Source organism: Lissotriton vulgaris, chromosome 7, assembly GCF_964263255.1.
Source record: "Lissotriton vulgaris chromosome 7, aLisVul1.2, whole genome shotgun sequence".
Lineage (NCBI taxonomy): Eukaryota > Metazoa > Chordata > Amphibia > Caudata > Salamandridae > Lissotriton > Lissotriton vulgaris.
The window spans coordinates 1,610,818,757-1,610,843,428 of NC_141695.1; the positions used below are offsets into that span (position 1 = coordinate 1,610,818,757).

At 47.9% G+C, this 24,672-nt stretch overlaps 1 pseudogene across 1 annotated transcript in view; it reads right to left on the reverse strand.

The window, feature by feature from the left end:
* Positions 1–24,672, reverse strand: part of LOC147706093 (ankyrin repeat domain-containing protein SOWAHA-like) — a 107,985-nt pseudogene that overhangs the window by 68,016 nt on the left and 15,297 nt on the right. Inside the window, exon 4 of the transcript XR_015297615.1 lies at positions 22,804–23,091. The product of XR_015297615.1 is annotated as an ankyrin repeat domain-containing protein SOWAHA-like (transcript). The remainder of the gene's footprint in view (positions 1–22,803; positions 23,092–24,672) is intronic.

A 24,672-nucleotide genomic window follows, 5' to 3' on the forward strand; every position in this document is an offset into this window, starting at 1 on the left:
TACCATAAACAGAGGATTTCTCTACTCCAGCAGGACTAACCTGAGGCGTGAGGTGCTGATCTGCATGATAAGACCATACCTCAGTCTGACAGTCTTTCAGAGATGACATTGTGATATGGCAAGACTCTGGACTGGTCCAATTGACTTTTCAGTCTTCAAGGAGCACACTGCCTTTCATCCCTGCACAGTCCACTCCATTGGATTCTCATAAATGCAGTACGCTTACTTCAAAGTTGCTGTAGTTTTTCACCAAAGTTGGTGCAGGTAGTGCGGTTATCGTCAGACACGTGTTTCTGGGTTTAGTCTTTCATTAGTAGCGAGCAGAAGTAGTAGAGAGCTGAGAGAAGTCATCTGGGGTTGCTAAAATGAAGACCACTCCACTATTCAGTCATTGGCCCTTCAGTATACCTCTTAACTTGCCCTCGTGTGCATCATCACCTACCTTGAAATAATTGTCACAGTGCTAACATATGAAATGCCTTTACAGACTGTATAGAGGTTACTACTGTGAATCACAACACGTCTAATCACCCTTTCAACTACTTGGTCGATAAAATGAGTACCATTGAATTGGGAAAAAACACATCTCTCATTCAGTGCCAAGATGCTCCAAGGAGTTAAAGGAGCACTTTACAAATACACATGCCATCCTAGAAATTTGCCCTCAGAGTGATTAGTCTGAAATATCACTCTCTCTGAACTAGCTATGTTGGCCTTTCAGAGCTAGTAGGGATACCACTCATCATGCTGCAACGCCACTGGCTCTGCACATGAGCCTGGCATGTGAAGAATCCCTCACTTCAGTTCTCAAGACCTCCCAGATGAGAGGAGCCAAGCCTGTAAGTGACTACTCCAGTCCTACTGGCATTTAAGGCATGTGGTGAAAAGTGGATGGTGAATGCTAATAGTCTTGCACACCAGAAGGGGGCCTGGCCCTCAAATCAAACAAAGATCAGGGTGCAGTAATGTAACACTGAAGAGGGGTAGGATTAAAAAAACTCTTTCTGAACATTCATATCTTGAGGTAATTTTCCAATGCCAGGTAGGAGAAGGATCTACCTCCCAAGGTGTTTTTGTTGATGCGAGGTACAGTGGCAAGGGCTTGGTTGGAGGATCGTAGCTGACGGGAGGGGGTGTAGAAGGACAGTCGTGTGATGAGGCATTCGGGTCCAAGTTCGTAAAGTGCTTTGTGTGCGTGGGTTAGGAGGCGGAAAGTAATCCTCTTATTTACGGGGAGCCAGTGGAGGTTTTTCAGGTGACCAGAGATGTGTTCTTTACGCGGGATGTCTAGTATGAGCCTGGCTGAAGCGTTCTGGATGCGTTGGAGTTTTTTCTGGAGTTTTGCGGTGGTACCGGCGTATAGGGTGTTTCCGTAGTCCAGGCGGCTCGTGACCAGTGCGTGGGTGACAGTTTTTCTAGTATCGGTAGGGATCCAGCGAAATGTTTTTTGGAGCATGCGAAGAATGTTGAAGCAAGATGATGAAACGGCGTTGACTTGTCTGGTCATCGAGAGTGAGGAGTCCAGGATGACGCCCAGGTTCCGTGCGTGGTCCGTCGGGATGGGTGCTTTTCCAAGGGCCTCTGGCCACCAAGAGTCATCCCAGGCGAAAGGGGAGGTGCCTAAGATGAGGACTTCTGTTTTGTCTGAGTTCAATTTCAGGCGGCTGTGCTTCATCCACTCGGCTACTTCTTTCATTCCTTCGTGTAAGTTGGTTTTGGCGGTGTTAGGGTCTTTGGTGAGTGAGAGGATCAGTTGAGTGTCGTCAGCGTAGGAGATGATGTTGAGATTGTGTTGGCGAGCGATGGTCGCAAGGGGGCTCATGTATACGTTGAAGAGGGTGGGGCTGAGTGACGATCCTTGTGGCACGCCGCAGATGACTTCAGTGGCCTCTGACTTGAATGGTGGGAGGCGGACTCTCTGTGTTCTTCCGGTGAGGAACGAGGTGATCCATTCCAGTGCTTTTCCTTGGACACCGATGTTTCTGAGGCGCTGTAGAAGGGTGTTGTGGCAGACTGTGTCGAAGGCTGCGGAGAGGTCGAGGAGGATGAGGGCGACTGTCTCCATTGTCCAGAAGAGTTCGAATGTCGTCTGTTGCGGCGATGAGGGCGGTCTCCGTGCTGTGTTTGGCTCGGAAGCCGGACTGTGAGGAGTCGAGGGATTTGTTGGTTTCGAGGAAGGCGGCGAGCTGGTTGTTGACGGCTTTCTCAATGACTTTGGCCGGAAATGGAAGAAGCGAGATGGGGCGGTAGTTTTTGAGTTCGGTGGGGTCAGCAGTGGGTTTTTTCAGAAGGGCACTGAGTTCTGCATGTTTCCAGCTTTCAGGGAAGGTGGCGGTGTTGAGGGAGCAGTTGATGACGTCTCGGAGGTGTGGTGCTATGATGGAGTCTGCTTTGTTGAAGATGTGGTGAGGGCATGGGTCAGTTGGGGATCCTGAGTGGATGGAGTTCATCAGGCGGATGGTGTCCTCAGTGGAGATTGGGTTCCAGTCGTTAAGGATGTTCAAGGGGGGTGAAGGTCCTGCAGAAGGTTGGGTGGGTTGGTCTCCGGGTCGGTTGTCGAAGCTGTTGTGGATGTCTGCGATTTTGATGTAGAAGAAGGAAGCTAGGGAGTCGCAGAGGGCTTGGGAGGGGGTGATGTCGTTGGAGTTGGCTGATGGGTTGGTAAATTCTTTGACGATGTTGAATAGTTCCTTGCTGTTGTGGGCGTTGTTATCTAGTCGGTCTTTGAATGCGGCTTTCTTGGCAGACCGGATTAGTTGGTGGTGTATGCGGGTGGCGTTTTTGAAGGCGTCCCTGGTGCTGGTGTTTGGGCCTTTTTTCCAGGCCTTCTCGAGGGAGCGACAGAGTTTCTTCGATTTCTTAAGATCATCGTTGAACCAGGAGGCGTTTTTGCTGCCAAGTTTGCTTTGTCGTTTTTTCAGCGGTGCAAGGATGTCGGCGCTGTTGGATAGCCATTGGGTGAGGTTAATGGCTGCTTGGTCGGGGTTAGAGGAGTGGGCAGGGGGGTTTAGAAGAAGCGATGAGGAGATCTGGTCGATGGTGATTTTGTTCCAGTTTCTTCGCAGGGTGGATTGAGGATGGTTGTGGATTGTGGTCTTATTGTAAGTAAAGTGAACGCAGCTGTGGTCCGTCCAATGGAGAGCTGTGGTGTGACTGAATGAGACATGTTTGCTGGAGGTGAAGATGGGGTCGAGTGTGTGACCTGCAATGTGGGTGGGGGTAGTGACAAGTTGTTTGAGTCCGAGGTTGGCAAGATTGTCCAGAAGGGTGGTGGCGCTACTGTCGTTGCTCTTTTCCAGGTGAAAATTGAGGTGTCCCAATAGAATGTATTCCTCGGAGGGGAGGGCGTGTGGGGTGATAAAGTCAGTGATGTCATCACTGAATTGTGCACGGGGTCCTGGAGGTCGGTAGAGGAGGGTGCCTCTGAGTGTGGTCTTGGGGGCGGTGTGGATCTGGAAGTGGAGGTGTTCAGCACTGGCAAGGTTGACGTCTGAGCTGGTTGAGATGCGGATGGAGTTCTTATGGACGATAGCGATGCCTCCTCCTGTATGCTTGATGCGGTCCTTGCGGATGATCTTGTATCCTTCCGGGATGGCAATGGTGATGTCTGGGGCTGAAGTAGCATTCATCCATGTTTCTGTTAGGAAGACGACGTCGGGTGAGATGGTGTCTAGTAGATTCCAGGGGTCGATGGCGTGTCTGTGGACCGAGCGGGTGTTGAGCAGGATGCATTGTAGGTGGTTGGTGTCAGGTCTCTGATTGGGGTTGGTGGATGAGGAGTTGGTTTTGGTGCCGTCGAACTTGCAGGAGTTGCATGTGAAGGGTCCATGGGTGTGTCCAGGAGCGGCTTGGACGCAGTTGGGGGAGCGGCCGGGGTTACGGGCTAGGAGGGTGGTGGCATCGTAGGTGATGCGAGTGGGCTGGGCAGTCCGGGAACCAGGGGATCTGGCGCTGGGCGCGGTCCAGGCGTGGACGGGCGAAGACGGGCTTACCTTTGGCGCACCTTCGGCGCGTGGACGCTGCGCGTTGGAACATCTGCTATAAATGGATAGTGGAGGGGGCGGAGCGTGGGAGGGTCAGCTGGGAGGCGGGGAGGAGCCACGGGCAAAAGAAAATAAACAGTAAGATGGCCGCTCGCTATCCAAATCGAAACTGGGGCAGCGCTGGATTTCGAGTTCGAGTGAGGTTCCCTAATAAAGTAAATAGTCACGCTTCTTAGCCGCACTACAATGCTAGGTATGCAAATAAATTATATGGTAAGAAGCCTAGGTCCTCCTAGCTGCTCAGCCAGAGTGAGAGATGGTGACGGAATGTTGGTGTGCCTGTGATTAATGGAATGCCTGGGTGACTGTGTGGATGAGTGGGTGACAGTTGGAGATGGGCTGAGCAGCTAGGCAGGCTGCTCCTGGTGAGGCTGGCGTAGGAGTTACTAGAGCTGGGTTAAGAGTTGTACATGGCTGATCCTTGTTTAATACTGCAAGACATGGATTAATAAAGAAGACTTCAGAAACTTACAAACTGACTACCAGTGTCTTCATGTACAAGGTACAAAATATTTTTGGCGACGAGCGGACCTAGACCCAAGCGTACTTAACCACTTGGCTGCTATGCTTCTCCTTCAACTTCAATGTAATTTCCATTGAAATCAATGGAAACTCCATGACGAGTTACCCTTGTCATTAGCGGCGAAGAGGTTAAGGACTGAACACTAATCCAGTGACTAATAAGAAAACATACTGCAAGACATGGATTAATAAAGAAGACTTCAGAAACTTACAACCGGACTACCAGTGTCTTCATGTACAAGGTACAAAATATTTTTGGCGACGAGCGGACCTAGACCCAAGCGTACTTAACCCCTTCCATGCTCATGACGAGCTCAGCTCGTCATGAGGCACAGTGGAGCTGTGCTTATGACGAGCTGAGCTCGTCATGAACAATGGGGTTCGATTAGGATCAGCACAGGAGGGGAAAAGCATTAGCAGCCAAGGTGTTAAGGACTGAACACTAATCCAGTGACTACTAAGAAGACATACTGCAAGCCATGGATTAATAAAGAAGACTTCAGAAACTTACAACCTGGCTACCAGTGTCTTCATGTACAAGGTACAACAGAATACATTTTTGTTTTGCAAAAAGCTACCCACAGAGTAACGGCGGTAATCACCAATCTAGATTTTAGGACCAGTTTAACGTCGCAGATTAATACGCTTTCGGTGCTTCTCCAATAAGGAGTCACTTACTATTGTGCATCATAAAACCCCAGACTCCGCAATATGCACATTCACATGTCGTCAAACAAACTTTTCTTGGGCTCAGTAATATATACACCAGCTAGCTTCTCTGCACTTAAACCTCATGCTCTTCAGAGAAAAATTATTTAATTTTTAAAGCATTCAAACACAAAACACACGCAGCCACTCACAAAGGAGCACACATCCAGTGTTCACAGTCAATACATCTTTGCCCTGGCCCCAACAGGACCATGCCTCTCACGAATGTGCATAACAATGGCTGCACAGTGCTTCCCCAGGTGACAAAACCAGGCCACTGCCAAATGGTCCTTTCATTTTCCTTGGCCACAGGGCAGCGTCAAGCAGAGAGGCAACTGGTAGTGGTGAGCGACAGTAGGTGAGAGGTGGGCTTCGAAAGTTCCAGCTTCAGATATGGCTGCAAGGTCTTTTGGAAGCTGGGATAGTATGGTAGTCGCACCCTTTCCCAACTAGTCATAGGTTGGGGTGAGGTCTGTGATGCTCAATGACCCCACTCTTTGACGACATGGGAAAAGGTAGGGAGATAAAGATATGTTGGCATGCAGACATGCCGGGATGATGCTCATTCCGCCCAGGGCTGCTGCAAAAAGTGAGACTATTGTGAGTCATCTGGGTGTGTACCCAAATGATCCGAGATAAGCACAGGCCAGGTCTGTAGTGAAATAAGTCCTTGTGCATCCACGATGTCTGGCAGAAGAGCCCTAGTGCATGTGTCAATGTAAGTGCCTGCCTGAACCTCTGGTAACATGACGATCGGAGTATGACACCAGCACTGAGGGAAGGCACTGGTAATAAGGCATCAGGTGTCTGCCAGCTACGTTTCCCTATTTTAATTACCACCCAGACTGAATTAAATGATCACAAAACACAGTGTGTATTGCAATTATTTACTAGTATGGATGGCACAAAGCAAGCAGGCGGAGCCCACCAGCTCAAAGTAAGCAGCTGACCCTGCTTGATATTCAACACAACAATCACTGGTAATGCTGACACAGCTTCCACTCTCTTACCATCCCACTTCAGAGCTCTCAAACCCATAAGGGACCCCTACACCCTCACCACATTCAAGCAACTTTTTCACAATCTAGAGATCATTTAACAAAAATCCAAACCAGCCACAGTCTTTCAACTGTACCACACAAACCATCATAAAGTTCTCATCTCTGCCCAAAACTTGAATTTATGCTAGAAAAATCCACTCACTTCAACTACGCCAAAGAACTTCCCGAGATAATACAGACCTCGAACTTGCCTGCGTTGAGTTCACATACCCTGCCCATGATCTCTGCAACAATGTGCACAATTTCTTTGTGACCAAAATGCACTACACAGCAGCCAATGTTTCATTCAAACGCCAAATTAACAAAGCCAAGAGTGTCAACATCCCATTGTGCATAAGCAATGAGACCCCACTCCTCATAACAATCTAGCCACCTGATCGAGGTGACAACCTTTAGGACAGTGCTCTTCAAACTTTAACACTGACCCCACTGCCCCCCCCCCCCGTCCATGAAAGAATGAAAACACCCCCCCAAAAAGAAAATCTTTTTTATTCTATTAAATTGGCACTGTCTGAATATGTATAGACGCATTTAACCCTTCACTGCAGCGGCAATGCCGCCGCAGCGCTAGGGCGAGGGGGGGCCCGCGCGGCTCTCCCATGCTCGTGACGGAACCGCTCCGTCGCGAGCCTAGGGCACGCTGTGCTTGTGACGGAGCGGTTCTGTCACGGCCCCGCCCGCTCAATGGAACAACCAGCGCAGGCGCTAAATAAGCGCCGTGACGGAACCGCTCCGTTACCAGCACAGCGCGACCGAGGCTGGTGACGGAGCCGTTCCGTCACCAGCATGGGAGGGGTTAAACATTGCAGTTACATTCTGTTACAATATTAAAAATCCAAATCAAATACATGATTGGCAAACATACTATTCCGGTCAGGCAGACCTTACTAACGTGTGAACCTGTCCACAGTGTGCAAATGATACCATGAACAAACTCCAATGCCAAACTTTCTCTCTTCCCCTACCCTAACACATATACAGCAACACAGCATCTCTCTCAACCGCCTCTCATCCATTTGACAATGCAGACCCTTACTACATAACCCATATGCTGCACCACCACCACTAACTCGTACACCTTCTACCTAAACAGACGCAAACAGAATAAGCAACATGCCACTCCTCACAACTTTGCTTCTCTATGTCTACTGCATACCAAGGTTACACTACAAAAACAACACACCAACTAACTCTCAACCACCACCTCAACCGCCTACACACGCAGATCCATCAAAAATGCCTTCTTAGCCTGCTTGACGATGTACACGGAACAGAAAAGCTACACAATTGCTATCCTCACACAGCTAATACCAACACTAAGGTTGTGAGGCCCGAATCATTTGTACGTGACACAGGAGACATGATCAATAAAATTGAAGGTATGGCATTTAATCCAATGACTGACATTTTGGTAACGCTTGACATTGAGGCGTTGTATACCAACATTCCTCAATGTCAAGCGTTACAAGCGGTCACCTCCTTGCTACAGAGATACCCCAGCAATAGACCGAATGCGTTCATCATACAGTGTTTAGAGGTAGTCCTTTTGAATAATTTTTTTGAATTTGAAGGAACACTTTACAAGCAAATAAAAGGCACAAGTATGGGAGCATCTTGTGCTCCAAGTGTGGCTAACACATATATGGGTGAATGGGAGAGGAAAAATATTTACAACACTGCTGCCCCCTTTTTTGAGAATGTTTCCTTGTGGCGACGTTTTATTGACGATATTTTCTTTATTTGGCGCAGTGACACTACACAACTTGAAGAATATATCTTATGGCTCAATGCGAGTGATAAAAACCTGAGGTTTACATCAAACTACAGTTTTAACAGAGTTTAATATCTAGACATTGTAATTGAGGGTAAGAATGACATACTTACTACAAGTAAGCCTATTTCGCAAACCAACTGCCAAAAATACTATCCTTCAATTTGGGAGTTTTCATCCCCACTGTCAGAAGGATTCTATCCCCTTTGGGGAATTCCTTCGAATTCGCCGTAATTGCACTTCTCTCACTGACTATTCCACCCACAGTGCATCCTTGAGAGACCGGCTAATTGAAAGGGGCTACCCACACCGCTTGGTTCGACAAGCGTTCAAAAGAGCAAAATATTATGATAGAGATGCTTTGCTCAATCATAAAAGACAGAAGTCCCAAGATAAGATAACTTGCGTGATAAACCATTCATCACTAAATTACAAGATAAAAAATGTCATTAACAAGAATTGTAGAATTCTCGAGGTGGAGAATGAGAACCCTTTGGTTAAACCATTAGTAGCTTATAGACGCAACAGGAATCTTAGAGACCGGCTGGTCCATACACGTAACAAATCTCAACCACGTGAGACACAGACAACTCTGACTGGTTTGGATACTATTCGGGGAAATAATAGATGTGGCAATTGTCGCGCCTGTGATTCCGCCATAATAAATGATACTATCCAGTACAACAATGTAATCATAACGTTAAATTCCTTCACAAACTGTAGAAGTAAAAACGTTATCTACTAAATTGTATGTCCATGTGGTCTTGCATATATAGGTGAAACAGGACGGGAGTTCAGATTAAGGTTCAGTGAACACAAATCAGCTGTTAGAACGACTAAAATGACAGCACCCTTAACTCAACATTGTGTAGACCTGAATCATAAGGAATCCGAACTCAAATGGTGTATTTTGGAAAAAGTGCAGAACAAGTTACTTACCTTCGGTAACGATATATCTGTAAGAAACATTAGTTAGTGTTAGATTCCTTACCTTAGAATATCCCCAGGCGTCAGTCTGGATCCGGAAACTTTTGCGTAGCAGTACCCCTGCGCGTCGGTAGGCGTCGTCTGCAGGTGTCCCCTGCGGCTCCGCGTCCGTCGTCGGCGTCGTGCGCCGTGATGACGTCGCTGGAGTATATAGACGCCGCCTCCGCGCGCTGACGTCAGTTCTTTGCACACAGCTTTTCCGCGCCAGGAGACGCAGAGCCATGAGAGAACCAACACTGGTGCCATGTAAAACTAGGGCCCTGAAAGGGATGACCTTAACCCTAGGTATCAGTTCGCAGAACGGGGAGGATGGGTGGGTTCGGTAAGGAATCTAACACTAACTAATGTTTCTTACAGATATATCGTTACCGAAGGTAAGTAACTTGTTCATCTGAAAGAAACACGTTAGTGTTAGATTCCTTACCTTAGAATACATACCCCAGCAATACCAACCCCGGTGGTGGGTCTGCGAACCAATACATTTCTACACCAGAAAGTCCTGGAGGACAGAACGGCCAAAGAAGCCATCCCTCCGGACTTGACTGTCCAGGCAGTAGTGCCTCGCAAAGGTGTGCAGCGAGGCCCACGTAGCCGCTTGGCAAATGTCCTGCAAGGGGACACCCCGACCCAGGGCAGTGGTAGCCGCCGTGGCCCGAGTGGAATGGGCCCTCAGCCCAACAGGAGGCTCCTTCCGAGCCAAAGAGTAGCACGCTTTGATGCAGAGGACGACCCACCGAGAGATGGTTCGTTTACAAACCGCCCGTCCCTTCTTCGCACCCACGTAGCCAACAAACAGTTGGTCATCCACCCGGAACTGGCGTGTGCGATCCATGTAAAATGAAAGCGCACGTTTTGGGTCCAGACGGTGGAGCCGCTCTTCATCCTTTGAAGGATGCGGAGGCGGGAAGAAGGAAGGGAGGGTGATGGACTGCCCGATGTGAAAGGCCGAAACAACCTTGGGCAGGAAAGAAGGTCTAGTCCTCAGAACCACCTTATCAGGATGAATAGACAGGAAAGGAGGTTGTACAGAAAGAGCCTGGAGCTCACTCACTCTCCTGGCAGAGGTGATGGCAACCAGGAAAGCCGTCTTTAAAGTCAGGAGACGGAGAGGACAAGAATGAAGGGGCTCAAAGGGAGCACACATCAGGAAAGTTAGAACCAGGTTCAAATCCCACTGAGGCATCACAAACGGAACAGGTGGAAACATGTGAGTGATGCCTTTCAAGAATCGAGTTACAATCGGGGATTTGAACAAAGAAGGCTGATCAGGAAGCCTCAAAAAGGCTGAAAGGTAGCCCTTGATAGTGCCCAGAGCAGAGCCCTGCTGGGCAAGAGAAAGAAGAAACAGAAGAACCTCCGAGAGAGGGGCAGAAAGAGGGTCCACAGCCTTTGCTGTGCACCATGCCACAAATCTGTTCCACCGACAGGCGTATACCGACTTAGTGGAGGGACGCCTGGCTGCCAGAATAACATCACAGACTTCAGGAGGCAAGTCAAATGGCCTCAACTGCCGCCGCTCAATCTCCAAGCATGGAGGTGGAGACTGGACAGGTTCGGGTGGAGGACCGTCCCCTGCTGCTGCGACAGAAGGTCCTCCTGAAGGGGCAGGCGGATCGGGGGACCGACTGACATGCTGAGTAGCTCGGGATACCAGTACCTTCGAGCCCAGTCCGGAGCCACAAGGATAACTTGGGCCCGGTCGCGCCTGATCTTCTTCAGCACTCTGGGCAGAAGTGGTATAGGCGGAAAGGCGTATAACAGACCGCAACTCCACTCGCGCCGAAAGGCGTCGCCGTGCGAGTGCCGTCTTGGAAACTCCAACGCGCAGAACTGATGACATTGCGCGTTCTCTTCTGTGGCGAATAGATCTAACCAAGGCTCTCCCCATTGCAGAAAGATGCCTTGCGCCACGTCCGAGTTCAGACGCCATTCGTGATCCATCGAGCACCGACGGCTGAGTTCGTCCGCCCTGGCGTTCAGAGAACCTGCCAGGTGTTGAACCGTCAGAGTCACGCCCTGACGTTCCAGCCATTGCCAGAGGCGCAGAGCCTCCTGGCAAAGGGTCCACGACCCCACTCCGCCCTGTTTGTTGCAGTACCACATGGCGGTGGTGTTGTCGGTGAACACCTGCACTACACTCCCGCTGACAAAGGGGAGGAATGCCTTCAGTGCCAGACGAATCGCCCGCAGCTCCAACAGATTGATATGGAGCCGGGACTCCGCCGGAGACCAGATGCCTCTGATCTCTGCCTCCCCCAAGTGGCCACCCCAGCCCTGGAGGGACGCGTCCGTCACGACAACGTGCTCCGGTTGGGGAAGGGAGAGGGACTTGCCCCTGACCCAATCGCGGTCCGTAAGCCACCACTGCAGTTGTCTCGCAGTGCCCTCCGAGATCAAGACGTGGTCGGACAAGTTGCCCTGATGCTGGGCCCACTGAAACTTCAGGTCCCACTGCAGAGCCCGCATCCGCCACCTGGCGTGATGCACCAGAAGGATGCAGGAAGCCATCAGTCCCAGCAGCCGCAGCGTCAACCTGACCGAGACTCGGGATAGCGGCTGAAAGATGGGAATCAAAGCCTGAATATCCCGAACCCGCCGTTCCGGAGGATAAACCCGAAACTGCGCCGAGTCCAGAACCGCTCCGATGAAAAGGAGCTTTTGAGAGGGACACAGGTGTGATTTCGGCACGTTGATGGAGAACCCCAGGTCGTGCAAGAGGTCTGCCGTCATCTGAAGGTGGTGGACGACTGTTTGGGGCGAGCCCGCCTTCAACAACCAATCGTCTAGGTAGGGGAAGACTGAAACCCCCAACCTGCGCAGATGGGCTGCGACCACCGCCATCACCTTTGTGAACACCCGTGGGGCGCTGGTAAGGCCGAAGGGGAGCACGATAAACTGAAAGTGCTCCAGGCCTACCGTGAACCGCAGGTAACGCCGGTGGGCCGGCAGGACGGGGATGTGAAAATAGGCGTCCTGCAAGTCCAACGCTACCATCCAGTCTTGTGGGTCTAGAGCAGCCAAGACCTGAGCTAACGTCAACATCTTGAACTTCTCCTTCCTGAGGAAGCCGTTGACGTTCCTTAGATCCAAGATAGGACGTAGGCCCCCCTTGTCCTTCTTGGGCACCAGAAAGTAGTGGGAATAGCAACCACGCCCTACTTCTGGCCCAGGAACGCGCTCGATGGCCCCCTTGGCCAAGAGGGCCGTAACTTCCTCCTGCAGAAGTGTCAAGTGGTCCCCCGACACACGGTGGTTCTGCGGTGGCATGGCTGGAGGAGAGGTCTCGAAGGGGAGGGAGTAGCCCCTTCGGACGATCTGCAGCACCCACCTGACCGAAGTGATCGTGCGCCAGTGAGCGTGGTGATGGCGAACCCTGCCACCCACTGGCGTCACATGGGGCCGAAAGCACGGACTAGGAGGATTTTGGGGTAGATGCTGCGGGGGAAGGTGTGGTCTGACCCCGCCGTTGTCCCCGACCGCCACCACGGCGGTTTCCACGGCCGCCACCGCGTTGGAAGGATTGTTGCGGCGCGTGGCTGGCAGCACGTGTGGGGGCGCCCCTTCCTTGGCCACGAAAGGGACGAAACGAACCCGTTTGCTGACGCTGGGTCGAGAGACCCAAGGACTTGGCCGTGACACTGGAGTCCTTGAAGCGTTCCAGCGCGTGGTCCGCCTTGTCACCGAACAGGTGACAGCCATCAAACGGCATGTCCATCAATGTATTCTGGACATCAGCCGAAAAATTGGCGGATCTCAGCCAGGCGTGGCGACGAATCGCCACCGTCGTCGACATAGCTCTGCCCAGCGAGTCGGTCGTATCAAGACCACACCGTATTGAATATTTCGCTGCATCCCGGCCCTCAGCCACAGCTTGACCGAATTTTGCCCGCACCTCCATGGGGCATTCCGGCAGCAGTTCCGCGACCGTATCCCACACAGAGTGGGTGTAGCGGCCCAAGAGGCAAGCGGTGTTGCAAGACCGCAGGCCCAAACTAATGGACGAGAAGACCTTTTTGCCAAACTGGTCATACCTCTTGGATTCCCGGTCGGGCGGGGCCGACGGGAATGCGGACTGGGAGGTCGAGGCCTGGATCACCAGACTCTCAGGAGTGGGGTGGGTAGACAGGTACTTGGGGTCGTCCGGACAAGGACGGTGGCGCCTGGCCACGTTCCGATCAACAGGCGCACCTGAAGCGGGCCTGGACCACGTGCCCAACAGAACGTCTGACAAGGCTTCATTAAACGGCAGCAGTGGCTCCAGTGGGCATGACTGCGGTTTGAAGACCTCGGTGAGGATGTTAGGCCTCACGGCCGCGACGGGGAGCTCAAGGTTTAAGGCCTTGGCAGCCCTCATCAGCACCACAGAATAGGCAGCTCCCTCCACCGATGCCACGGAAGGAGGAGAGATCAAACCAGGGTTAGGAGAGTCGTCCAAACCACTGGCATCCCCCAAGTCACCTGTCCAGTCCGGGTCATACTGGCACTCGCGTGACAGAGGGTCCTCGGACCCCTCCCAACCTTCACCGTACTCCTCATCCTCTCCGTATTCGGAGTCAATGATGAAGACCGGCTCCTCGGGGTTCATGGGCCCCATCGGCGCCGGGACCGGCGTCGAGCGACGCCCGTCCGGCGCCGCGTCCGGCGTCGGAGAAGGTAAGGGGACGGCGCCGCCCGGAGCCGGCGCCGGAACTCCACCGCCGGCCGGAGCCGGCACTGGAGAACCGGCGCCGCGCGGGGGCGGCGTCGGGGGTAACCCCGATGGCAATGGCGCCGGGGAGGCCGGAAGACCAGCCGGCACCGATCCCGAAGGCCCCTGCGGCGCTGGGGTCGGAGCCGTCGGCGGCGCCGGGGCCGGAGCACCCGACGGCGCCGAGGCAGGGACACCCGAACCGCCAGGGCCCCCAGACGGCAGCACTGGGCCCGAAGGCACCGTAGGCCCCGTCGGAGAAGCGAGCGCCCTCATGGCCATGAGGAACGCCTCGATCTCCTCAGGCGTCGCGCCATGCCCAGGGACCGGAGGGTATGAGGCAGGCCGCGCCGGCGACTCTCGCGGAGCCGCGGGGTTGGGGTCACCCGAGCCCCCGGCCGCATCGCGCGAGCGTCGGGGGGAGTCGGGGGTACGATGACGACGCCCCGACTTCTTGTGCTTCCTACCTGACGAGCCTGACGAGTGGTGTCGACTTCCGGAACGCTCGGCGCGGCTCCGCGACCGCTCCCTCGAACGCTCTCTCGACCTCCGGCCGGACCGGGACCGCTCCCGGTCCCGACGTGGGGCCGACACCCGGAGCTCCAGTAGCTTGCGGGACCGCTCCCGCCTAGCCTTGTTGGTGAGGGCCCGGCAGTCGACACAGGAGTCCACGTCGTGGTCGGGGCCCAGACACCGGAGACAGAGGCGGTGATGGTCTGTGACCGACATCGTGCGCTCACAGTCATCGCAATTCTTAAACCCAGGCATCCTATCAGGCACAATAAGAGAAAAAACAATCGAAAAACTTGGTCAAAGACCGGAGTACTGCTCTTCAGATCTGCGTCCACTGGCGCGGAAAAAAGAAGAACTGGCGTCAGCGCGCGGAGGCGGCGTCTATATACTCCAGCGACGTCATCACGGCGCACGACGCCGACGACGGACGCGGAGCCGCAGGGGACGCCTGCAGACGACGCCTACCGACGCGCAGGGGTACTGCTACGCAAAAGTTTCCGGATCCAGACTGACGCCTGGGGATATTCTAAGGTAAGGAATCTAACACTAACGTGTTTCTTTCAGATACATAAAACGGTAAATTAATGGAAAGAACAAGGAAAAAACGTGAATGTTATTGGATTTTTCGATTGGACAGTGTGAGAAGAGGTTTAAATGAGAATATTTCATGGTATGTAACAGAATAACTACTTAAACATACCTCTGCCCAAAAATCTATCCAATAACGGTCACACTTTATGAATCGCTCTGCACAATACGTGCATCCACTATTCTGAATTTATATTGCAGTTTCCGTAAATCTATTCTGCCCCCCTTTTAATATCGACCGTTATATCTAGAACGAAACGGGTTGTCCTTCTTGAATATAATAATCACGCAGAGAATTTTCTACCTCTTAGTAGTGTCATCAACCACTTTCTTTGAGATCATTGATGTACGAGATTTGATCCAAATATTTCTCCTATTCGATCAATCCATAATACCTTAATTGTGATATACAATCATTTGCCTTATACTTATTTACTCCACCATGGGTGAAACCTTACTTGACACATTCGATGGAGACATCCATGAAAAAAACTCCATTTAATAATGGCGCCCGTGTAGCTTCGTCCGCGGTTTGGGACGCGATTTTTACTCTGACCCACGGGGAGAGTAATTTGATTCTAAATGCACATGAGAGCATTTCAATTCCGGTTTATTATATAAGCAGTCTAATTGCTCCAATACGACTTTTTGTACAACATACTAATCGTGATTGTGCATTTAGTATCAATAAACCTCGTTGAACGCAGCAATCTGGTGACGCAAGTAATCATTTGGCGCGAGAATTACGATATTTAAATGGAGGTCCAAACACAGGTCCTTTCGAGCCCACAGGTCTGCGAGCCGAGGATTGTTGGCATTCATGAATTTCGACAGCCATGGTAAGCGGATAATTCGAACGAAATTGTGATTTGACTAGACGAGTAGAATGAGTACCGACTACGTTGATTTATGCCACGTAGCGTCCAACTAACATTATGTTGCTTTGAAGGGCAGGCCATTACGAGTGTTTAGATTGAATAGGTCTGTGAATCAGACCCTCCAGCTTATCGCGATTTCGCGATCTGCAAAAAAATCACGAAATCGGCCGATCTGTTGAAATGCCGTGATATTTGGGCAAAAGCCTGCGAAATTTAACGTTTCCGCCGTCTCCGCCGTCTCCGCCAGTTTCCGCCTTAAAATCCAGCCCCATGCGCACCCATTTTCCATTCCCCAGGATTTCGCGGCGAGAGAAGGAGCGAGAGGAGGTCAAGGACGGCGGCCGAGAGAGGGAGAAGACCACGGCGGCCGAGAGAGGGAGAAGACCAGCAAGAAGCGGCAGCGACACACACACGAAGACTCTTCCTCTTCTCCAGAGACCAGGGAGGCGGACTCGGAGCAGGAGAACAGCCGGCCGGCGAACACAGACAGGAGGTACGTCCGTCCCTGCCAGGATCCCGTTAGCAGGGAACAAGAAGCTGTTTGGAAGTAATTTCCGACCCACAGAAATACTAAAATAAAAGATTAATGTCCCGCGAGGCCTGCCGCGTCCCCCGTGTGCGGCGGGCCTTCGGGGGACATTAATCTTTTATTTTTAGTATTTCTGTGGGTCGGAAATTACTCCCGAACAGCTTCTTGTTCCCTGCTAACGGGATCCTAGCACCAGTCACAACATTTTCATTTAAGTCAATGTAATATTATATTACACCTTCTGACAGTATTGTGTGTTTGAGTGGGGTTAGTAGCAAGCAAATTGATCGAGTAAAAGGCAAATTTGCATCTTGCTTTGAAGAGGACACAGCTTACCGCCCAACTTACTGCTCGACTGTTTTCCTGGCATTTCTTAAACCCTCTTACTAAGGCACTTCGTTTTTCGGTGTCAACATTTCATATAGTCCTTGTGTGCAGCTTTTCAGAGTCAACCTGTTTATGCTGTTTTGTACTTTAACCTTGACTGACATGCGTTAAGGAACAATGTTTTGTATTCACAGCCTCATTCAGACAACAAGTCATTTTGCTTACAAGTGGGTTTATGAAATGAGTGGACTTTCCCAGGCCACAACCTTACAAATTTGGCATATTCCTTAGAAAATATAGCAGCTCTTGCATGACCTTTGCCTTAAAACATTGTGGATTGTAAAAACAACAGGTGATGGACAGAATGCAGAACAATGTCATACATTCACCCCAGTACAGAGATCTGTGCCAAAATCCATCGGTTTTTTGCTCACCATGCCATTCCAGTTTGAACCCAGCCATATGCAAATCAGTCCTGACCCTGTGCCCCATGGGTACAGTCCAGCCCGAACTGCCAAGCCAAGTCCTCCCTGGACTGGAAAGTGGCATGGAGAGCACGGGACTCACGTCTGAGCATACCCGTCCCACTCGCTCCGAGACCTGTCTCTGCCTCCAGCATGCCTAGTCTGAAACCTGTGGGGGCTCAGAAGAACTGAACCTACATGGCCAAGATTAACATGCCTTTTAACTAAAACAAATGGGCTGAATTGTAAATAAACAAAATGTACATAGCTCCATGTTGTCAAATAACTCAAACAGCAAGATATCTGTGCTTGGTGTTGCAAAAAACCCAAAATAAAATGCCGTTAAATGCCGCTAAATTTCCATTTTTGTGCCGCTAAATTTTCATTTTTGTGCCTCTAAATTTTCCAATCCATGCCGCTATATCCTGGGGGTCTGGTGAATGCTCCAGTAACATTTGTTGCTTAAACATGGAAACAAGAGTCTAAGTCACCACATTTAATCTGGGTTCTTTATTTGGGATATTTGCTCGGAAGGTAGTATAGAGCAATCTATTTGATGTATAAAAGGCACTCATGACATCTGCTCTTGATATCAAAGAGGAGTATTCATCTTAAATATACTGCTATACTCGACTCTAGACTCTATAAGTAACGGAGTATCTCTACTAGTTATAGTAAACTCCGTACTATTTATCTATGCTGGACCATGATGATGTGAATCCCTCTAACTCTGATTTCGTCACTTTATTACAGCCATAAAATAATATACACAAGGCTGAAGATATTTTACGAATACTGAGAATAAATTGATGTTACCCGAAGCTGATTAATAGACCACTTGTGAGCTGCTACTCTCATATAAAAGGTTGGCTGTTCATCCACGAATATGTTAAAAATCTTCGAAGCATAGAATCTATACAAATCAACTAGACTGAGCACCATTTATATCCATTTTAGAAATGTACCCGTACCACATGAGGCAGAGAAATTAAGGAATTCAGCTTACTATATTTTGTATTGAAACGAAGAGACTGAAGGATAATTTTTATTAGGTAAGTTGTCTGGTAAATAAATAGATGGTAACTCTTAAAAAAGTCTTCACAGATATTTATACAAAAATATCTATTGTTTATACCTCATTATAGGATCACTCAACCGTTTACATGTTGACAATTGAAATTACGATCCTTTTCACCTCTGTTGTCAGGGTAAGAATATCTTAAATGTAAATAATATAACCTATTAAGTGAGACCATGTGAGTGTCCCCTAATCTTTTCAATTAGAGGAGCCAGCCCCATCCCTTAACAAGATGTAGTTGATGGACTCTTTAGATTTATGTACTTCTTTCTTTTTTTTCCTCTTAACTATTTATTGATTTAGTCTTGATACCCCGACCTTTGGCTACCTCTTTGCTTTAAACTTACCGCAAGAGAACCTCATTCCTCTGCAATAACACAGAGGTACCAGTGCTGGTTTGTGTCTCAGATAGAGCAATGACAAAAGATTTAATAAATTATAATATGTAATGAACCAGGTTTAATTAGGCAGTCCTCCACAAGGTGATCTAAGTTAATAAGAATGATGTGAGTTCTGAACGTTTGATGAAATAGGACTTTCAAATAGTGGCACAGATATATGATATGTTATTTATTATTACAGATATCCACACAGAGTCTATAAATTATTGGAAAGAACATCTGTTCTGCTAAAGGTCCTGAGGAAGGTGGTCCCATTCCACCGAAACGCGTCGACCTTGCGTGATAGATCACATAACTTGTGACCCCTCAGACACAGAATAAAGAATGAATGTAGAATGTGTGAGATTGTATGTATAAGGTAGTTGTGTGAGTGTATTAGAACTGTTTCTCTGTATGGTGCTTGTATTTTTATTGTTCACTGATGAATTATATGTTCTTTTGTAAAATGATTGTGATGAACTTAAGGAAACACTGCAAAAAAAGTATAATTTTGTAAAAAAGAATATAAAAAGAAATAAAAGTTATAAATGTGAAGAAAAAATATTTGTAGTCACCTTGTGTTGAAGGCTTTTTTTGAAAGTATAAATGTCGCCAATTGTAAAGTAATTCAGGTCATGAGGGAATCATTTTCTGTGTTGCGAGTCCCTTTTCACTAGATGCAAGCCTACACGTCTCCCTCCTGTAACTTCCTGCTCCTTTAGAGACCTCCACATAGCAATGCAACATTCCCAGACACAATTCTAGACACTGTTTAAAGCCTGATAACACTAAACTTCAACCTGTGCATTCTGGGTGACCTCAAAATTTGGTTTGACACACCCAATATGCCCTATCCGAAAACAATCATCACTGGCCTTGATGCACTGAACCGGCATCAGATCTTCTACAAACCCACACGCATCGCTGGACACATACTAGACCTAATTTTTGCAAATACATAACTAGTTACCTCTCAAACAATGACCACAGTCACATGGTCAGACCACCATTTGCTTGCTTTCCAACATAAAACAACCCAAGGTAATGCACATAAAACCAGCTTACGTGCATCCACCTATCGGCCATGGCACAAACTCAATTTGGAACACTTAGAAACACAACTAACATCCAGTACAGATCTAGACACAATAGATTCTGTTAAAAAACTTTAGAAGTGGCTACAGGAAGCTTTTGACAGCCTAATACCACTAAAAATCACAACAAAACCAAAGAAAACAGGCACCTTGGATAAATGCAGAGGTAAAAGATAAAAAAAACTGCAACGTGCCTGGTTCAAGACCAACTTCGCCTACAGAAACTTAACAGATTATACAAGTCAGTTATCAAAAAATCTAAGAAAATGTGCTATTCAGACAGAACTCAAAATACTAAATGTGCAAATAAAGAATTCTATCAAATTCTCACTGAATTTTGAAAATCAAATTGCCTAGAAGGAGCTCATACTATTACTTAAGATTTCACAGACAAACTGGCAAATCATTAAAGGACCTAAGCGGACATGTTGAACTCAAATTTAAAACAAAGAAAAAGCACCAGCATCAACCCTTTTCCAAAACAACAATCCAAGAATACTCTATCCCAGCCTCTCCATTCCTTCCAGCAAATTTCACAAGATGACTTTATGGACCTGGTCAAAGAAAGCAGGCCTGCCAGCAGCCCTTCATACCCATGTCCATAATAAACCTTCACAACAATTCTTATAACAACCTCTTCTGCCACACCTGTAAGAAGAAGAATCAACAATTTCTTAACTACGGGAATATTTCCAGAAGAACTCAAAGGTCATACATACGCCCATTACTGAAGAAAACAAAACTGGACCCCCAAACCCCGACACCGAAAGACCGATTACAAATAGGCCTTTCCTGGGCAAACTGATAGAAAGAGCAGCATTCACCCAGATGCCACAATTCATTGAAGGTAATGCCATACTTTCAGACTTCCAAATGGGATTCTGTCCAGGAAGAGGCAGAGAATCTGCCCTCGCTGCCATCTGGGATGACCTTAAGAACACAATTGACCGCAACAGAGTTGCTGCGCTACTTCTCTTGGACCTCTCGGCTGCCTTTGACACAGTTCACAAGGACTCCCTGGTAAAAAAAGACTCTAAAAACTCCGGCATAGGGGCGACTGCTTTAGACTGGATCACATCCTACCTTCAAAACAGAACTAATTTCATCCACACCCTACCCTTTCTCATCCAAACCGTACTTCACAAAGGCTGGGGTCCCTCAAGGTTCTATCTTCTCACCAATGCTCTTTAACATCTACATGATGCCATTACCGGCACCAATCAATCAATTTCACCTCACATGCTTTAAATATGCAGATGACACTCAAATACTTCTTCGACTGGAATCCCCCAAAGACATTGGAAACTCCCCAGTTTTTAGTTGTCCCCGAACCGTGGTTCAATGGATGGCGTGAAGACATCTCAAATTGAATGCTTCCAAAATACTTATGTTTGGCAATTGCAAAATTATGGCCCACTCGCCGACTGGCCTGATAGTCTGGGAACAAAGCCTAAAGTATCAAAGGAAGTAAGAAACCTCGGAATGACCATGGACCCCAAGCTATCAACGAAAGCCCAAGTGGACAAACTAGCAAGATCAAACTTTGTTACTATAGTAACTGTGATGAATCTTCCCCCCATCTGGGATTTCCACACAAGGCCCAGGTTACCATCTCTCTTGTTATATCCAAACTAAATTACACCAATAGCCTCTACCACAGATCACCTTTAACGACTATGAAAAGCCAACAATAGATTCAGAACTCTGCTGCCAGACTACTTGGATATAAAGCTGCAAGCCCACATCTCCCCTGCTTTGAAGGCCATGCATTGGTTACCGGTTACCAGAAGATCCACGTTCAAGCTGATTTGTATCACCCACAAAGCGATACATAGAACTGGACCGCTCTTCACTAGGTATAAAATCAACAAATATATTCAACAAAGAAACCTCCGCTCTAGAGTGGCACCTCGTCTCAAAATCCCACCATACGAGAAAAGAAATCAGGTGGAACATCCTTCTCTGTTCAGGCAGCCAAACTATGGAACTCTTTACCCCCGAACATACGAGCCACGGATAACCACCTTATCTTCAGAAGACTACTCAAGAATTGGCTCTTCCCCACATAACCACCATACGCAAACATAAATATACAGCATATCCCTCTGTTTATAAACATTTATGTGGACTATAGATGTGTATCTACATAGGTCTATAACTTTGATAAAGGTGTATAATAATTATGTTTTTAAAAATATCGATATTCGTTAGTTCAGTTTAACAAATTTACATATTACTTAGTTACATTATTCTAGGTTTTTAACATGTATATAAGTGACTGCATAAATAAGTAAATCTTTTATCATAACTTTTTATCTACAATTGCTTCACTTTTACAAAAAAAACACTTTTACAAAAAAAAAAAAAAATTAAAGTACAACACTTGAAAGACTAAGTTTATTAAAGGTCTTGTGCCCATGCCTGCCACACCCCCTTTCCGATAAGATCAGAGCGATCTGTATTAAAGAGAGGACTGTGCCAGCCTCTTGCCCCCTTCTGTAATCCATAATTGCTCTGGGCACAAAAAACGGACAAAGACGCCTGTCGCACCCCTAATGCACCTGGGATCAATTATATACTCCCAGGTGGCCAATCTATGTCTCTGAAAAAGCGATCACACACAACGGGCATGCAAACACTCCAATGGTTCCCAGGAAGTCCACAATTATATTCAAAGCTCTTTGCACCACACACAAACCCTACTGAAAGAAAGGCCCTGCCTAATTGCAAAGGTTGCCCCTAGTTGTACTCCAGACAGGACTCTATAAACAGCCAACTTGTATGTGATTCTTCAACAAACCTACAGATGGCATACATATGAAATCAGACGATTCAGCATCTAGGCCATCTGGAATATCTTCAATCACTACTTGAGGGCAGACTGCAATTTTCTATGCTCAAGGAAACTCATGGAAACAGACATTTTCAGGAAGACAACACTAGTGAATTAAGATTATCAGATAGTGGCCAAAACCTCGTATTTGTGTGGACTTCATATATCTTTATTCCCAGACAGTCAAGCTGATATGCGGCACTGCACAAAACTCCTAAATAAAAAAAAAAATAACTAAACACTACCCATTAGTACAGTGCATATTAAAAACAGACATGTAACTTTAAGCATATAGCAAGAGTGGACATGCACATGTGCCATGATTTCCATGCATGCTTACCTGGGAGGAGAGTTGTGACTGGAGTACTGCAGAAAAGTCTTTCACCTGGGTGCGTGGAATGGCACCATGGTGTTTCTCCTTTGGTGAAGTTCGTTCGGCTGGGGGACTGGGAGCTTGGACAGGAGACTTAGCGGCACGACTCTCGCCCTCCCATTGCACCTGTCCGGAGCCTGATGGCTGCACTCGGGAGCACATAGGAGCAGGCACTGTGGCCACTGGTGTAGCAGTGCTGGCTGTGTCTGCGACAACAGGTTGATACCGCTTCTTAAGGATCACATACTTCTCCCTCTACAAAAAGGGAAAGAAATCAAATCAGCAAAAAAGATACAGCAAAAAACGACATAAATTTAGAGGTGCATCTTGTTTACAGGGGAACCCTCGAGGTCTGAGTCAGTGTGCCATGTGACAGCCAGACCCACCCTAAGGACCTGTTACTTTCCTACACTGTCTGCTAGACCAACTGTGACCAATTCATTAAAAGATACATAGAGTGTGCTTTACCTTTACCCAGAGAATTATTGCCCTCTAACCTCCTGCTATTTGGAGAGTCACTCCACACTCTTTCTAGTGTTTGCAAAGTAATGCATTAGGGAGTATTGTACATCTCAAAGGTACTTTTAATCATTACAATTTAAATTCTTTACCTCATTGATTCAATTTATACTGGAAGCAATTGTTTTTGCTTTGCATTTTCACTGCAGAAGGCTGTTTTTATTGTTTTAGTCAGGACTCAAACGCAAGCCAAACCCATTGGCTTGGTCAAAGCTCGCTTTAACTTCTTGCACGGCAGGTGCTCTATGGTACAGATTTGTTTCAAAACAGTGACTATTTTCACTCGCATCTTTTATGTGAGACTGGTTGATGCACTCTATCCTTTCTGTGAAGCATACTTTTCTAATGGCACAGTGTAACCGGCCTCCACAATCTTATATTGTGACCTTTTATTAGGAGTTCTTTCCAGCTAAGGAATGCTTGCCTCATACTGTGTGCACACCCTCCAGGAATGTGACTCTCCATCGTTATCATCAATCAGGCCTGCAAATTCAGTGCAAAGGGAGGAGTGGGCAGTTCCTGTACAAGCAACACTTCATTCGCTGCAGCAGGGGCAAGCGACTTCCTGTGTACATTTACAGCTTAATTCGGCATGTCTAGGAAACAGTTCTACAGCAATGTGCAACATTTCCCTGAAAGAGCAATTCAGTGACACCAGAAGTTTAAAATATACATTTTTTGTGCTAGCAAACCTCGGCTTGAAAGAGTGCCAGTGGCACACTACCTAGAGCACATGCAACTTACATGTTCATTGGGATTTAAGTATTGCTAGCATGTAGCATCCGAGTGCTTAATGCGAATATATTATGATGGTTGTATTTTTACACCAAATGTATACCTCATACAGTATGGTTCAGGTGAACACATGCAGCAGCTCTAGCAACTGCTGTTATGTATTTAAATATACATGTATATTGAAATTTAGAACATTTATAAGCGTTCCTAGTTCAGCACAGAAGAGAAGGGCAGTTAGTAGGGTAAACCAACTTTCATCAGAAGCGCAGAATTACGTCAGATGAAGATGCCAGATTACAACCTCTGTGGATTCATTCAGCAAGTTATTACCAAGGAGAACATCTCCTTCCATGCACAAGTTAACCACCCTACAGATAAAGGGACATTTTCTAAATATGCCAGTTCTTCTGAAAGCCTGGCAGGGCAGAGCAAGTCATATGTGCTTGCCCGACATGTGATTGAACGAGGCCCAGCCAGCCTCGATCCTGTCATCCTCTACAAAAGCATGAATGGCCATGGATTATTTCTTGGACAATTATGCTACTCGTTACGTTGAGTTCTCATTAATATGAATGCCCCAAG